Here is a 15632-nt window from a genome sequence, read left to right on the forward strand (position 1 = left end):
ACCCTCGGTGTCGCGCCCGTACCGGACCGGGACCGGCAACGGGATCGCAACCCTCGGTGTTGCTCCTGCACCTCGCTCAGCCAGTGAGCGGCCGGTCAGTATGTGGGATCCGAACCCTCGGCGGGAGCGCCGCCACGCTTCCCAAGCAGCACACTATAGCAGTGCGCCACCGGGCCGGCCCCTGTTTTTGCCACTTCAATTCAACATAGTAGTAGAAGTCCTAGCCAGAGCAATTAGGCAAGAAAAAGAAATAAATGGCATCTAAGTTGGAAAAGAAGACATAAAATTATCATTGTTCATTATTATGAACATGATTTCATACATCATGATTTATACGTAGAAAACCCTCAGGATTCCACAAAAAAAAACTGTTAGAATAAATGAATTCAGCAAAGTTGCAAGATATAAAATCAACATTCAAAAATCAATTTCATTTCCATATACTAACAATGAACAATTTGAAAAGGAAATTAAGAAAACAATTTCACTTACAATAGCATCAAAAAGAACAAAATATTAGAAATAAACTCAGACAAGGAAGCAAAAGACCTCTATACTGAAAATTATAAAATGTTGCTGAAAAAAAAATGAAAGACAGAAATAAATGGAAAGACATCATGTGTTCATGCGGGAGCGCCACCGCGCTCTCAAGCGGCGCACTGTAGCAGTGCGCCACCGGGCCGGCCCGACTTAATATTATTAAAATGCCAATACCACCCAAAGCAATTTACAGACTCAGTGCAATCCCTATCAAAATATTAGCAACACTTTTTAGCAAAAATAGAAAAATCTATCCCAGAATTAATGCGGAATCCCAAGGGACCCCGAATAACCAAACCAATCTTGAAAAAGAAGAACACTCCCTGATTTCGAAACTTACTACATAGCTATGGTAATTAAAATAGTGTGGTACTGACATAAAGACATTTAGACCAATGGAATAGAAAGTCCAGGAAAAAAACTTCACATATATCAATTGATCTTCCAGAAGGGTACCAAGATCATTCAAAGAAGAAAGAACAGTCTTTTCAACAAATGGTGCTGGGTAAACTGGATATCCACATGAGAAAAACTAAAATTGGACCCTAACCTTACACTGTATATAAAAATTAACTCAAAATGTTATCAAAGGCTCAAATAGAAGAGCTAAAAAGATAAAACTCTTAGAAGAAAACATAAGGAAAAACTTCATAACACAGGATTTGGCGATGATTTCTTGAATATGACACCAAAAACACAGGCAACAAAAGAAAAAATAGGGCCAGCCAGGTGGCGCAATGCTACAGTGCGCCACTTGGGAGTGTGGCGGCGCTCCCGCTGAGGGTTCGGATCCCACATANCCCTCGGCGGGAGCGCCGCTGCGCTCTCAAGCGGCGCACTCTCCAGTGCGCCACCAGGCCGGCCCTAAAACAAATTTTTTAATCACAGAAAAACTAAGCTAGTCATCCTTCTTTCTCTCAAACATTATTCTCACTTGTTTGATTCATCTAATCAAATCTTGGCTTCTAGCACAACATCTCCAAATATTCCTTTTGGGCAATTTTCTTTTAAGAACCTCAGCTATATCCACCTTTCTGTGATCATTCTCTCATCACGAAGCCCAAAGGTTGCAGTACAATCTGCTTCCTTTAGCTCTGACATAAGGGCTCCCCTGCAAAAATGCTGTGAAAACTCCCATCACCACTATGAAGCGTCTTTTCTCTGGCTTCAAGCAATTCCTCCAACTACCAAGAAGTAAGAAAGCACTGCTTTTCATGGACAAAAAAACTGTGATACTCACTCCCACTACAGCAATAATCCTTCCCTTGTTTAGTCCACTGTTCGCTGAACTCAGAAGCATCATCTCCTTTGCTAAATAAGAATGTATGATCTTTTGACAAGCCACTGACACACCAAAAAGCATTTTCAAACAGCAATAGGTAATCTTGAACATGTCACAACATCAATGAATATATTTCAATGTTTCTGTTTGTTTGCTTTTTACTGTTACAATAAAAAATGGCTAATCCATTTTAATTGCATGGTCTGTAATTTGAAAGTAGGAAAATCAAATTTTTAACTTAAAATGTGAATGGGACAAAGTAGGCAAAAGTAGGTAAGCCTGTTTATTATAATATTTTTAAACCATCAATGAAAGTAATGTTTAAATTCTATTAGTCTTTCTAAGATATGCATTTAAACATACAATCATAAAAAGCACTTTATGTTTCTCCTGCTATCCAACTGTAATTAGCAGTAGCTTAATTTTCTTCAATGATCACATTATACTTAAAGGGGGAAAAAAGTCACTCCAAGTAGAAGGGAAACCTCTGGAGGTTGTTAAACAGAGCAGTGACATGAGCCAAAGCAGAATTTAAGAGGATCACTCGGCCAGATATGTATAAAACAGACCAGAGCCACAGTGATGGGAGCAGGACAAAATTAGGGACAAGGAGTCAGAACGCACGTGAGGTAATGGTGGACTAGACCAGGCTGGCAGCAATGGAAACAGTGAGAAGTCACAGGTCCTGGGTAGTTTTTGAAGGGAGAACAAGATCTGATTGCTTGAAGTGATGCTTGAGAGAAAGAGACGGGAAAAGGCTCTTGGCCTGAGCAACCGGAAGATGTTCTATTTACCCAGATGGGAAGAATGCGCAAGAGGCAGGTTGGGGCAGGAGATGTCAGAATTAAGAGTTCCATTTTGGGCATGTGAAGCTTGAGTTCCCTATTAGACATCCAAGTGGAGATACATGATCAATAGTTAGATATGTAAGTCTGGGTGTTAAGGGAGAGATTATGCTCTCTGTGAAAGACCTAAGATTCTCAAATGTTATATCACGAACAAGTGTTTCATATAAATAAGTCAAATAAGTTCATAAATTTTTAACACATTAGGATATGCAAACATCTCAGGAAAAATCCAAGAACCCTGGAAAACTAAAATGGAAAGACAAATTTAAGTTCTGATAAGCAGACAGGATAATTTATAAATAAATTATTTGGGTAATAATCCTAAAATGCATCAGTAGGTCTTAAAAAGATTAATGCCCCAAATAAAAGAATAAATAAGCAAGTGATATGCACACACACACACAGTTAACTAGAAAAGGAAAGAATGATAATAAACCATTTCCAAAAACTGCTTTACACACCATTGGAAAGCCAAAAAGAAGAAGACATCATCCCGATATCCCACTGGTTCTGAAGGGAACAAGTGACGGTGTTTCCATAGCCCAACGGGGATAAATGCTTCTAACTACTGTCTGAACATTCTGCAGAGATGAAAGGCCATTACGTACACAGGACAGCCCACAGTAATTAACAAAGTAACTAGTGAGAGTTCACTGCTTTTTGCCATGATATATAAGAGGAGGGAAATCAGCGTATGAACTCTTCTTGGTGAAGACAGTCAAGATGCAAAGCCCAAGATTTCATCTCCTGGTCACAGCATGTTCAATTATATCCCAGTGTGCAAATAAAAACAGAATTATATATCTGATATTTTCACCCTGTTAAATTTTTTTCTGGTTGGAGGTCTATTTACTATTCTATTTGGCATGGTTTTCTAATTGTTACATTTCATCCCAAAGCCAGAAAACTACCAATGGCAGATGAAAGTTATTTCTTGGGTTTGGTTTTGTTTGGGGATTTGGGGGATAGGGAGGAGAGGTGGGTGGATGTCTAATTGCTACATTTCTTGGAAGAAATTATCATACTACTGTGTGCTATTTATAGTACAAATATTTGGGGCCACACCACATCCACCTCGGCAATTAGCTCCAAGAAGAAAACAGTTCACCCTGAAGCTCACTAAAATGCCTGCTTTCCAAGCCTGCCCTGGAGTGCCCTGATTATTAGCAAAAGTTTAGGGACAACTCTTACTTCCAGAGAGTAAAAGCACCATGTTTATATACTACTGCCCCAATGCCATTCAGGGGACTGCGGCCACTAAGACATCAAGCTCATTTCACGTCATCACTCCTTGAATAGTCCACTTCCACCTGAGGCGTGTCAATCGAGCTTATCTGCAGCCATAAAACCAGGAAGACCCTGAGAATCACCCCTCCCCACAACCGTACTCACAATTACCCCTCAACCCACCTTCTTTTTTTATAAGAGAAATCCTTTCTTCATAAAAGAGCAGTTCACAACTTGAATTCCCTAGGCCTCTGATCAGTAATTACTAGGTACCATCATCTACTGAGTACTTCACATGGGGGATCCCATTTAGGCCAGGCACGACCTCTGGGATGGGCACTATTATTATGCCCATGTTACTGATAAGGAAGCTGGAGCTTAGACAGGCTAAGTAATTGCCCAAGTCCAAACAGCTGGTAACAGCAGAGCTGCCAGACCTCCTGACCTCTGACCCCAACTATTCTTCTTCCACTGTGTGTCAACGGAGGGAGTAAGAGAAGTCAAAGAGGAATTTCTGACATTCTAGCATCTTTTTTTTGGCAGCTGGCCAGTACGGGGATCCGAACCCATGACCTTGGTGTTACAACACTGCTCTAACCAGCTGAGCTTAACCAGCCAGCCCCATTTCTGACATTCTAAACAACCTAGCACAAATCATATTTATTCCACAAATAAATGACTATACTGGATCATTAAAATGCTAATTTCCTTGCTTCACAATAAAATATGTCAGTGTACAAACACTGGTTACACTGCATTTCACACGCTGACAAAAAGTTTAAATTGGGTGTTATGTCATTTCTTTAATTAGTAAAAAACAAAAGGTAAATTAAGCAGTTCTCAGTAAAGTCAGTTTGTTTCAAAGACTTAGTTCTTCAAGTTGCATACTCCTATATTAGAAAATATTTTTTCAAAAAAAGAAAAGCTGTTTCTGGAATGGCTCAAATGTCTGACATATAGTTTGGAAACACCAAATATGACCACCCTTGTTCGGTATTCAAGAAAGAAGGAGAATCTAATATAGGGAAAAGAAAATTTTTAAAGATTAATAAGGAAAGGTAAGCAGATAAACAAAATATTTTTAAAATGCCAGAAGCTTAAACAAGATTATTTACCTGGAGTACTCATTTAGGAAACAACAACAACAAAAAAAGGCAAGAAAACCAGCTGGTTGCAGAGTAAGGCCAGGCGAGGTATGTGTGGGTGTGTACACATGTGCATAGTGCAGGCATAATCAGTGCATAGGCCCTTCTCATCGAGAGGGAAGGTGTCTAAATCCACAGACATGATAAAAGAACAAGAGACTGGAAGTCTACAGACCAAGGTTCTGGTCATTCTGGTCATGTCAATAATTCCCCAAGACCTGGAGTAACTGACCTGACCTCATTGGTTTAGTATCCTCTTCCAAAACACAGAAATCATTATTATCTTGGCAATTACACTGTGAGGACCATATAAGATTATAGATATGAAAGTGCCTCAATAAAACTGTTTAGGTTCGATACAAAGGCTCTATATTTGTCATTATCAATGCATTGGAGAGCTGAGTTGCAAGTTGATTTAATGCAGTCTACTTAGTGGAAAAAGTAAAGAGCAAAGATACACAAGTCGTATAGGGGGCTCCCCTAAGCATTGATTGATTTACATTGTTAATGGAGCCCATCTGCAATACAACTATTATAATAGATGGTATTAGCAGTCCTATTTACAATTAAAAGACAGAACTAAGCACTCCATTAGGTGATTCAGACTATAGCTTGATATAGCAAATTCTTAAATGTCCATCCTAAGGGAATGGAACAGATACTGGAATTCAGCAGATACTCAAAAAACAATTTCTCCATGGCTCTGAAATGGTTTTTATGATATACTTCTAGCTGTGCTTAGATTTGACTACTTCTAAAATTATTCTTTAGCCCCACTGAGGGCAGCAGAGGTGGTCCAGAAGTATGCGATTACCATGTCCCCACTACCCACCTAGGACTAAAATGTGGCAGTACAACTTCCTCAGGTGGACACTGCCATGCAGATAAACAAGAGGCGAGTGTCTCCCAACTACATAATTACAGCAAGAGCAATACAGTCACCGGTCACAAGGTCCTATTTACACTTCTGTTCATTGATTCATTTGAACTTACTCTGTAACTGGTGTCATCGATAAAGAAGACTTGTTTGAATTTCCGTCCCTTTCATTTCTAAATAAAAGTTTTAGAAAAACATTTAGTGTTAAGGTAGATCTTGTTAAAAAATAAATATTTTTCACAATGGAATTGAAAGGGGAACTCAAATTCATTAATCGGTAATGTTCCAGATGAGGAAATCGGCCTCTGTCCATTCTTTAGCCAGAGAAGATACCTATGTAGCAAAACTTTATCTGAAGCATTGAACTAATTCACGGGTTTGGCTCTGTCCCAGACCGGGTGCCCAGTGATGGAGAATTTTATCCAAACTTGCCATGAATGAACATGATTGTTTTTTAACTTCTCATTACTCTGAGTTAAATATGATAACTGTATCTACTCTTTTTATAATAGAATTCATTGCATTAAATTTTATTTAAATTATACTGAATTTATGTAAGTTCTAAATACAAAGACTCCCTTGTAAAACTGTAAAATGCAGTCACTCAGTGGATTCTGAATGAATTATATGAATAATGAGTGTTTGTTTCACAAAGTTAAAGGGTACCCATATCAATTCCGAACTGAATACTTTGTATGAATAAAACCTATGATTATGTACATTCTTGAAAGGAATAAAGTATTTTCATTCAGAAAACTCGTATTCTAGGAGCAACAAATTACTCAGATCTTAAAGATGGAGATAACAGGATCTTCTGAAGCAGGAATTTAACAGAAGTTGTACTTAAAACCGAAGCCTGAAAACACATTACAGATTAGGTTCTTGCTACTCATCATAAGGGTTTTCCACAAGCCCCGGAGTTTGGTTAGACAAGAATGGAACCATCCAGACAAAACTCCTCCTGCCATGGACTCCTTTTGGGTAAAAAGGCCTGGAAAAATTCTGAAAGGAAGGGAATAGCAAATGTGTAGTGTCAGAAGGAAAGTGCCAGCTCTTCTGGAGAGAATTTTACATCTTCTCTTTTACCCCACAGGGAAAATTTATCCAGCTGAAATTATGCTTGTTGAATGTGGCTACGGGGAGTCACGTGATGGAATAAGTGTTCCACGAAGATTAATCTGTCAGCAGTGGGACTGACGGATTGACAGAGAGAGAGACAAGAGGCGATGACGAGAATACAATGCAGAGGAGGAGGAGGGATGGATTCAAGGGAGAAACTTCAAGACTTAACAAGTGACTATTTATAGGCAGAAGATGAAGGAGAGTGGAGTCAAAGATGACTCCCAAGGTTCACTCTTAGACGGCTGAGAAAGCAGCAGCACCGCTGAGAAAAACGGAGAAGGCAGGAAGGACAGCTTTCTTCCTGTCTGAATGACCTTCACTGGGTGGTGCCACCAACCCCGGATGATGCCACCAACCCAGCACAATGCCACCAGGCGAATGCTCCTGAGTTATTTTTTGACTGGCTGTAAAGAGAAGGACAGTGTCCCACTTTGTGAACAAAACCTGAGACTAAGTGAAGACAGAATGACACTAGTAATTACAGAGTTAGCAGGAATAAGTCAACCCACAAGCAGAAAAGGCAGAAAGCATTATTTAGGGACACGCACTGAAGCAAGACTGCTGCAAAGCACAGGGGCAGTCAAACCAATCCAAGGTGAAATGATCAGAAATGGTCTAGACTTTACAGAAGAAAAGAATCAAAGACTGGGGTCCAAACTCAAATGCCCATAGGGGCCAGGCAAGCAGCAGAAATGAAAAAGGGTGGGTATCAGGCAACAAGGAATGGGGGGCTGCAGTAAACAGCTCCTGCCCACCCTGTCTAAAGAGGAGCTCCCCTCAGCAGTAAGCAGCTTCCTCCCACCCAAGACTGCAAGACCAATCTTCTGATTCTTCAGGAGAAATCATCGCACCCACCACTCTACCATATTGCACTATTTTACCTTTTTCAAGCACTTGTCAATACCTGAAGTCTTTGTGGTGATGTTGTTGCTGTTGTTGACATGTTTATGGTCTGTCTCTTTTTACTAGAAGATAAGCTCCCTGAGGAACCACACAACTGGTGCACAATCAATACATGCTCACCTCTTGACTTCTCAGGACTCACCATTTGGTTCAGAATAAAACCAAACCCCTCACGTCTTCAGTCTTCACAGCCTTCCACCTTTACCTCCTGCCACTCCCTGCACACCCTACCTCACTCCAGCACTGGCTCTGCAAAGAAAAGACCTGGGTTCAAATCCTCACTCTGTCTGCCACTTGCTAGCTGTTTGTCCTTTTTGAAGGCACTAACTATAAATCTCAACTGCTGCATCTGGAAACATCTACATCACTGGGTTTCTAGCAGAATTAAATGGGATTTTTGGTAACTGACTACAAATGTAACACTAATGCTTGATTCTCTGAAATTCCCCTCACTTGGGTTTCCCCTCTTTGCACTACCCAGCAGGCGAGGCCTTGCACCCAGAGCCTCTGCCTGCTCTGTTCCTCTGTGGATTATCTTCTCTCCACCTCCTGCACAAACTTCTCTCTGAATGGCTCTTTAAGGCCAGTTCAATTCTTTTTTCTTCTGTGGGGTTTTCTTTGACTTCCCTGGGCAAAGGTTATTCTCTCCTCCGGGTGCTCACAGCCTTCTGTTCTCACAACTAGTAACTGCACTGTCATGGACCACACACCATGAACTGCCTTGATTCAGACACCCCACCAGTGAGCAAGGGTAGGGACTAGGTTACCCTGTATCGTTTTCTCCAGAGTCTAACACAGTTCAAAACAGGCATTTAATAAATGTTTGCTCAATCAAACAAAATTGAACACCTAAGAGACGTAAATCTGATTAACTGAAAACTATGAGTGGAAAGACACACTTGCAATTAACCATTGAGCAACTAACCCATGATAATGACAAAAACTACCACATGGTCAGCTCTTGATTAGCACATTAATGATGGGCAATGGCAACAGGGATAATCTAAGAATTGTTAATATAGATATTTTTGCTATTTTAGGTAATATAAGCATACAGTAAGTGTGGCTTATGCAGTGCTATAAACTCAAGACCAAAATTGTCTTTCCTACTGATCTGACACAGTGCCAAAAATACTTAATAGTATCCTGAGGCTCTTTTTGAATTCCAATATGATTATAACATGAAATTTCATGGGAACCACTGCACTCTTGCTAACATATGAGTGTTCAATCATCAATTCATTCAACAGATATTTATTGAAGGCCTGCCCTATGCCAGGCATTACAAGTAAAAGCGTACATTCTATATACTACAATTTTGTAATGACTGCTTAGAAGGACCTGGAAAATGTGGGAAGGCTGCTGAGGCCAATATAAAGGTTTGTATTATCATAGTACCTAATATCTTCCACTCTACCACATCTGAGAAAGGGCCCTGTGGCAATTCAGACTTATCAATCAAAATCATACAGCTGAGTTAGGAAGAAGCAGGGACATTTCCACAGCATATACCATACGATCTTACAAACAGCTCTTCAGCTAAAATCTGTGCTTGTTAAAGAAACTCCCAGAAGGAATTTTTTTTTCCATGTTCCACAGTATGGGACTTTCTCTTGATTTTTAAAAATTAATTTCTAATAATAAGGGTCATAAAAACATATGTTCCAGAATTCTAAAAAAGTGTGAGAACATCTCATGGGAGAGACACTTGGGACCCATTGTTCTACACTCCTCTTTCTGTTGTCCCATGCCAAGAACAGCTGGCTTCTGGAAAGTCATGAAATGTGGAACGAATCTTGTCCTAAAGCAGAGTAGGAAGTAAAAATAATCACCATGATCTAAATTCACTTACACTTCTCCTCCCTCTCTCCAACCTGGGGTGGTAGAGAGTACAGAAGGCAACAAAAGACTGAGCTGCTCACAGCCTGTCTAAAGCCACCATCCCCCAGACCCTGTGCTATGCATAGTGAACCTCTTCCCTCCCCTCCTAACCAGAAAAGAGAAGAATCCTAAAGGAATGGGATGCAGAACAAGTAATTTTTGGCTAAAGGAAAGTTTCAGGAAAATGTTCCTTAACTTTCCTAGAAACAGACTTCACAGCATTATCTCAGAATGACTGAATGAATCAATCAATCTAAAGTGTTTCTCCTGCTTTTTAAATGTTTGGTCCATTTTATTAATATACTCCATTAATGGCTAATAAAATGCCTATGTTTAGTAATCATATAATTGCATTTATGCTCATAAAATTCTCTAAAAGTGAAGATGTCTTGATAACAAAGTAAAAGATATAAGAAAAAAGCAGTATTTTTTTCTTTCTATATTCTCACACAACACTCAACACCACACTTCTGACACCAGAGGTATGGGGGGTTTTCCCCACACACCAAGAAATTCTGCAGATTCTCTATCGGATACCAGGTGGGTGTCCTTGACCCCTATTTAACTGACACTAACGATCTGGAGATTATATCAGATCCCACAGGTTGACTGCTCAGTCTCACAAGCTTTCAGATACCAATCTCAAGCCCCGGATGTGACCAGCTACGAACCAAGATTCCTACAACCTCTTCCCCAGACTCAATTAATTTGCTAGAGCAGCTCACAGAACTCAGGGAAACACTTTAATTACATTAACTTATGTCGCAAGCCCCGGATGTGACCAGCTACGAACCAAGATTCCTACAACCTCTTCCCCAGATTCAATTAATTTGCTAGAGCAGCTCACAGAACTCAGGGAAACACTTTAATTACATTAACTTATTTATTATAAAGGATCTTACAAAGGATACAGATGAACAGCATAGGAGGAGATGGAAGAGATATGCACAGTGCAAGACATGCAGACGGGGTGCAGTTTCTATGCCCTCTCCAGGCACAGCACCCTTCAGGAACCTCCACGTGTTCAGGCATCCAAAAGCTTCTAGACCCAGTCTTTCGGGTTTATATGGAGGCTACGTTACATAGGCATGATTAATTAAATCACTGGCCATTGGTGATCAATTCAACTGTCAGCCCCTCTCCTGGGAGGTGGAGCTGAAAGTTCCAACCCTCTAAGCATGCCACTGCAACCTGAAACTATTTGGGGGCCCGAAAGATTCATTAGCACAGAAAAGATACCCTTGTCACTTCAGAGAATCCAAGGGTTTTAGGAGGTGTGTGCCAGGAAAAAGGATGAAAGCCAAACATATATTTTACAATATCACACAAAGCAAAATTACATTTTTCCCTTTCAGACCCTAATACTACTAAATGGTGATAAACAGACTTCTTAGCTAGTAAGAAAAAATGAATAATTTATAATAGATCACCAGAAAATAAAACTGTCTATAAAGAAATCTGAATTTGGGTAAGCACCAAAAATCAAGGAACATAACTGTTTAGATCTAAACTCCCTATCTGCTCTGGACTCTCTTGGTTTATGTCTATTATCCTGGCATAATTACTAAGTGTGCCCACTTCTACTCTCAAAAATGGCACAGTTTGGAGAAGTGGCTGTACAACACCCTATTTGGGGATATAAAGATTGCTAAATATTCTTTGACAAGGAAACGTTAAGGTTTTCAGAAACTTGGGTACATACAGAGATGCTTTGCACAATCTGCTTTTCAACTCACCAATTTTGAAAGAATTAAAAACATTTTAACATTCACAGCTGTAAAGTAATAAGGACTGGTCGACACTAAATATTTATGAAATATCTTCAAACATAAATGTGGAGCTTGGCCTTGCAACCTATACTGGGAACTTTTCTCTCCACCTCTATCCCCAATCTAGGGATCCCTGAGAATGGAACAGTGATTCAGCATTTCCAAGGCATTCATTAAAATGTGCTTCAGTGCAATGAAATCAGAGAGGCGAAAAAGAACATAATAAATAGACAATAATATCAAAACTTCTTTTCATAAAAGCAAAAATGATGAAATTATATACATTCTTACTGAAAAGTGTAAAACAGCTCAAGTGTGTCTCTCATCACTGTTATTAGGAAAGTCATTCTAAGACATAGCAGAAATCATATGGAATGCTTTTTGTCAACCAGTCCAAGAGATGCTAAAAAAACAGAAGTGAAAGGGAATCGCAGAACACAAAAGGAAATTCCAGGGCACCCGCCAAACAAGAACAACACTTGTTCATTTTATAAGTACAGCAACACTTTTTAGAATCATGCTTATCTTGTTATTGTGTCTCTTGGCAGACAGACCATGTCTTTCTCATCATTGTAACCTTTCTCTTATCTTTGAACTTTTAGCATACTGCTTTGCACATAAGAAATGTACAACAAATGTTCGTTGAATTAAACTAATAAGAAAAATGCTTTCAAATATAATATCTGTGTAAACATTCTTTCCAAAGTATAAAGCAAATTCAACCTCCACGGGGGAGGGGAGGAAGAATCATTCCAACAGCCAGTAGATATTCCATAGGGAGAAATCTAAGTGGTGGGAAAAGGTTTAATAAACCTTATTATCATAGAAAGATATATTATAGCCAAACCATGTCCCACCAAACAAAACAGCCACATAAAAGACAAGTATTAGTCAAAGCTTCCAACACCTGAGTTATAAAGCACCTCCACTGAAGTTTCTTTCAAGTCTCAGCTGAAAAGAGCTTAAGCTTTCTTTAAAATCAGCTTTGAGGCAATTGTTTTCCATTCCTCTAGCATTTTGTCTCATTCATAAGGAAAGCTATAAAATGGGCTCAATGCATTTTTATCAAGAAGGCCATGAATTTCCTTCCCTTAAAGACAACATTCACTCCTTCTATCAATAAGACAAACGGGTAGACATGATCTAGTAGTCAGCCCATTAAGTTACATGGAGCTTATGGGGAAAAGGGCTGGCAGAGAACAGAAACCCATTCATCTCAGCCACAGTGGCTAGGAGCCGCTGCACAATACCATGAAACAAAGTTAACTTCTCCAGTAATACTCAATATGAAGGAAGCATTTTCTCAAAGACTTGACTTATAAAAAAAAATTAGACATTCAGGCTGCCTGAATTTTCTATTAGCTACTTTCCAACTATGGGAAAGTCACATAAAAGCCTTAAATGTCTATCTTCCCATTTGTAAAATGGGGATAAATACTGCTACCACTTACCTATATTTCAGAAAACTAATAAAAACGATGTAAACAGCAGATACTTTTCTTAAATCCTAGATGTTCAGACAGTTCCTGCTCTTCTCAACTGAACAGGTGTAGTTCAAAATGAAATATTTAACATACAGACTCTACTTTCTGCTTGTGATAAAGAACAGAGGCACCGATAAACCATTGTGTAAACCTACTTGGGGTCCAAAGTATTATTAACTCCAGTGGAGAACACTAAGTAGGAAAAAAGATCCCTTAAACTCTTTGAATATTAAGCACCTTTGTCTTCCATTGAACACCTTCTTAAAAATCAGTTCCATTTTCTGAACCAACCTGAAAGTAAAGCAACTGCTCCAGATTGTCTTAAAAGATTATGCCAACCAAAACTAGTCTTCATATTATACAAACAATTTGCTTCTATTCACCATAATCTTTTTAAATATCAAATTGTTTACCTACTAAATATATAATGGAAAAAAAGTATTTTTTTCCTACTAATCAAGTAAAGAAAGAAAAAAGTTTAAATTTAAATACTCAATTTCTAAGTGGAAAAACTACGGGGAAACTGCAAATAGCTTCTCACAGCAATCTTCTGTGTGAACACTGAAAGCAGTTCTTATATCATGGGAGAGGGAAACTGCAGACAAATAGCTTCTCACAGCAATCTTCTGTGTGAACACTGAAAGCAGTTCTTATATCATGGGAGGTAGAGTGCTGCACCCTTACATAAAGCCTCACAGAAACAAGCCAGGTCCATAAACACGTTCACTTAACTACTGTTCAGTGCCCAATGCACCTGAAAGAAACATGGACCATGCTTCAGCTGTTAAGCGTACAGGGTGTCAGAAAAATCTAGTCCAGGTTTGGTCAGAAAAGAGAAACAGCAATCCCGTTCCAGTAGATCCCAAGTTAATTCCCTCCAGTTTCTCCCCTCTCAAAATATTAATTGCTTTCCTAATAAAATGCTGCAGTAAAAACTGTGAAATCAGATTCTGGCAGAAAATCAAATCAAAGGAAAACTCTTCAAGGCAGCTACTTTTGCATACCCAGCCTCCTGCCTACCTTATTATGCTTTTGCTGGTGTCTCGCCTTTGTGTCAAGAACATGATAAGGGCTTTCCGAGTCTTGGTTGATGTAATATATGAGTCTTGAAGGCAGTGTGATTTCTTTCTGCATTGCATTGCTGTAACTGATATTACTGCTGCTTTTCTGTTGCAATGTATTATCTTCATCTGCTAGGACTCCCAAATTTTTTTCTGCAGTTTCATTCCAATGCGGAGCTGGGGAGGGGAGTGGGCAGAAAGAACATACACAAACACACACATATATACCCCATAAATACATAAGCACTAAAATGCATTTTTCCATTAATTGCAAAAACAAAGTTTTCTATTTAGAGGCAGGTAAGAAGTGGAGACAACAAAGCAAGTTATTCCAACAATGAAATGGCCTGGATAGGTTAATATCCAGTAAGGCTTACACAGTCACGTACTGTTGATTTTGATTTATATTTCATGTACACATTTTCTAGCCAGTCTCAAATCTATACTTCTAAGTACTGGGAGGAAGGGACAGAACAGACTTGAGGGAAGAGTCATTAAATGAACATGCTCAGGAGTCCTGACGCTCATCTCCCACCCTTCTCTGAGTCTACAGAAGCTCAACTGTGCTCTGCCTCACAGTATCCCATCTGAGAGCTAAGAACACTCCTAAGACAACTTCAGTGCTGAATTCATGGACATGGAATGTTAATTGATTTTTTAAAAACGAAATGGACAAATCCCCTTTCTTTTTAACTTTGTGATGAGCAAAACTCCTTTGCCATGGAGGGATACAGATGCTGGCAGCTTTCCAATTTCTTTTTATTTTCCTGCCAAGGCCAGCTTTGTGTTTTCAGTGATTTCCAATCATCAACTTATTTATTAAACATTGTATTAACTGTCCACTATAATGGCAAGCATTTTGAGAAATTACAACCAACGGTCGTGCACGAAGTATGTCTTTGGCACCTTAATTCCTTGGTCCCTGCAGTATGCCTCCCGCACTAATTCCAACAGCACTGAATAAACCCGGTAGGAAATTTGAGGAAACAACCCATTGCCACTGTTATCACTGCACCCTCCCGCATTCACAGCAAGGCTTCACCGCCCGAGAAGCGACTTGCTCCCTCGCTGCATTTCCCATACACTCGTTTCCCTTCACAAGTTGCATAGAGAACACTGAGGGACCCAGGATCCACTAAACATCTCCCAGTGGAGCCCACAGTAATTGGAATGGGTTTTTAGTGAATGCAACATAAATGGACTTCCAAAGAGAACTGGAATGAATGGGGGTATGGGAGCGAGCAGGGTGGAGAGGCAGGCAGGGAGCACGGAAAGGCCGAGCCGGGGACGTGCCCGGAGCGCAGGGACCCGCGTGCCCTTCGCCTTCCTCTGCAGGGCCCCGCGGGGAAGACAACGCGAAGGGCCCGGGGCCATACCCACCGCTGGGTGCAGTAGCCCCCCAGGCGCGGGGTCGGGACGAGGCGGCGAGCGGAGGCAGCAGGAGAAGGACGAGGAGCAGGCGGCAGGGCGGCGCGCGGGCCAGGGCGCGGGCA

General features: G+C 40.1%; 1 long non-coding RNA gene across 1 annotated transcript in view; it reads right to left on the reverse strand.

Moving 5' to 3' along the window:
* Positions 1 to 15601, reverse strand: part of LOC103606997 — a 34406-nt gene extending 18805 nt beyond the window's left edge. The window contains exons 1-2 of the long non-coding RNA XR_551931.1: positions 15520 to 15601; positions 14099 to 14316 (exon numbers count right to left, since the gene is read on the reverse strand). This is a non-coding gene — a long non-coding RNA (uncharacterized LOC103606997). The remainder of the gene's footprint in view (positions 1 to 14098; positions 14317 to 15519) is intronic.
* Positions 15602 to 15632: the final 31 nt, after the last annotated feature.

The sequence above is a fragment of the Galeopterus variegatus genome, unplaced genomic scaffold (assembly GCF_000696425.1).
Source record: "Galeopterus variegatus unplaced genomic scaffold, G_variegatus-3.0.2 Scaffold149, whole genome shotgun sequence".
Lineage (NCBI taxonomy): Eukaryota > Metazoa > Chordata > Mammalia > Dermoptera > Cynocephalidae > Galeopterus > Galeopterus variegatus.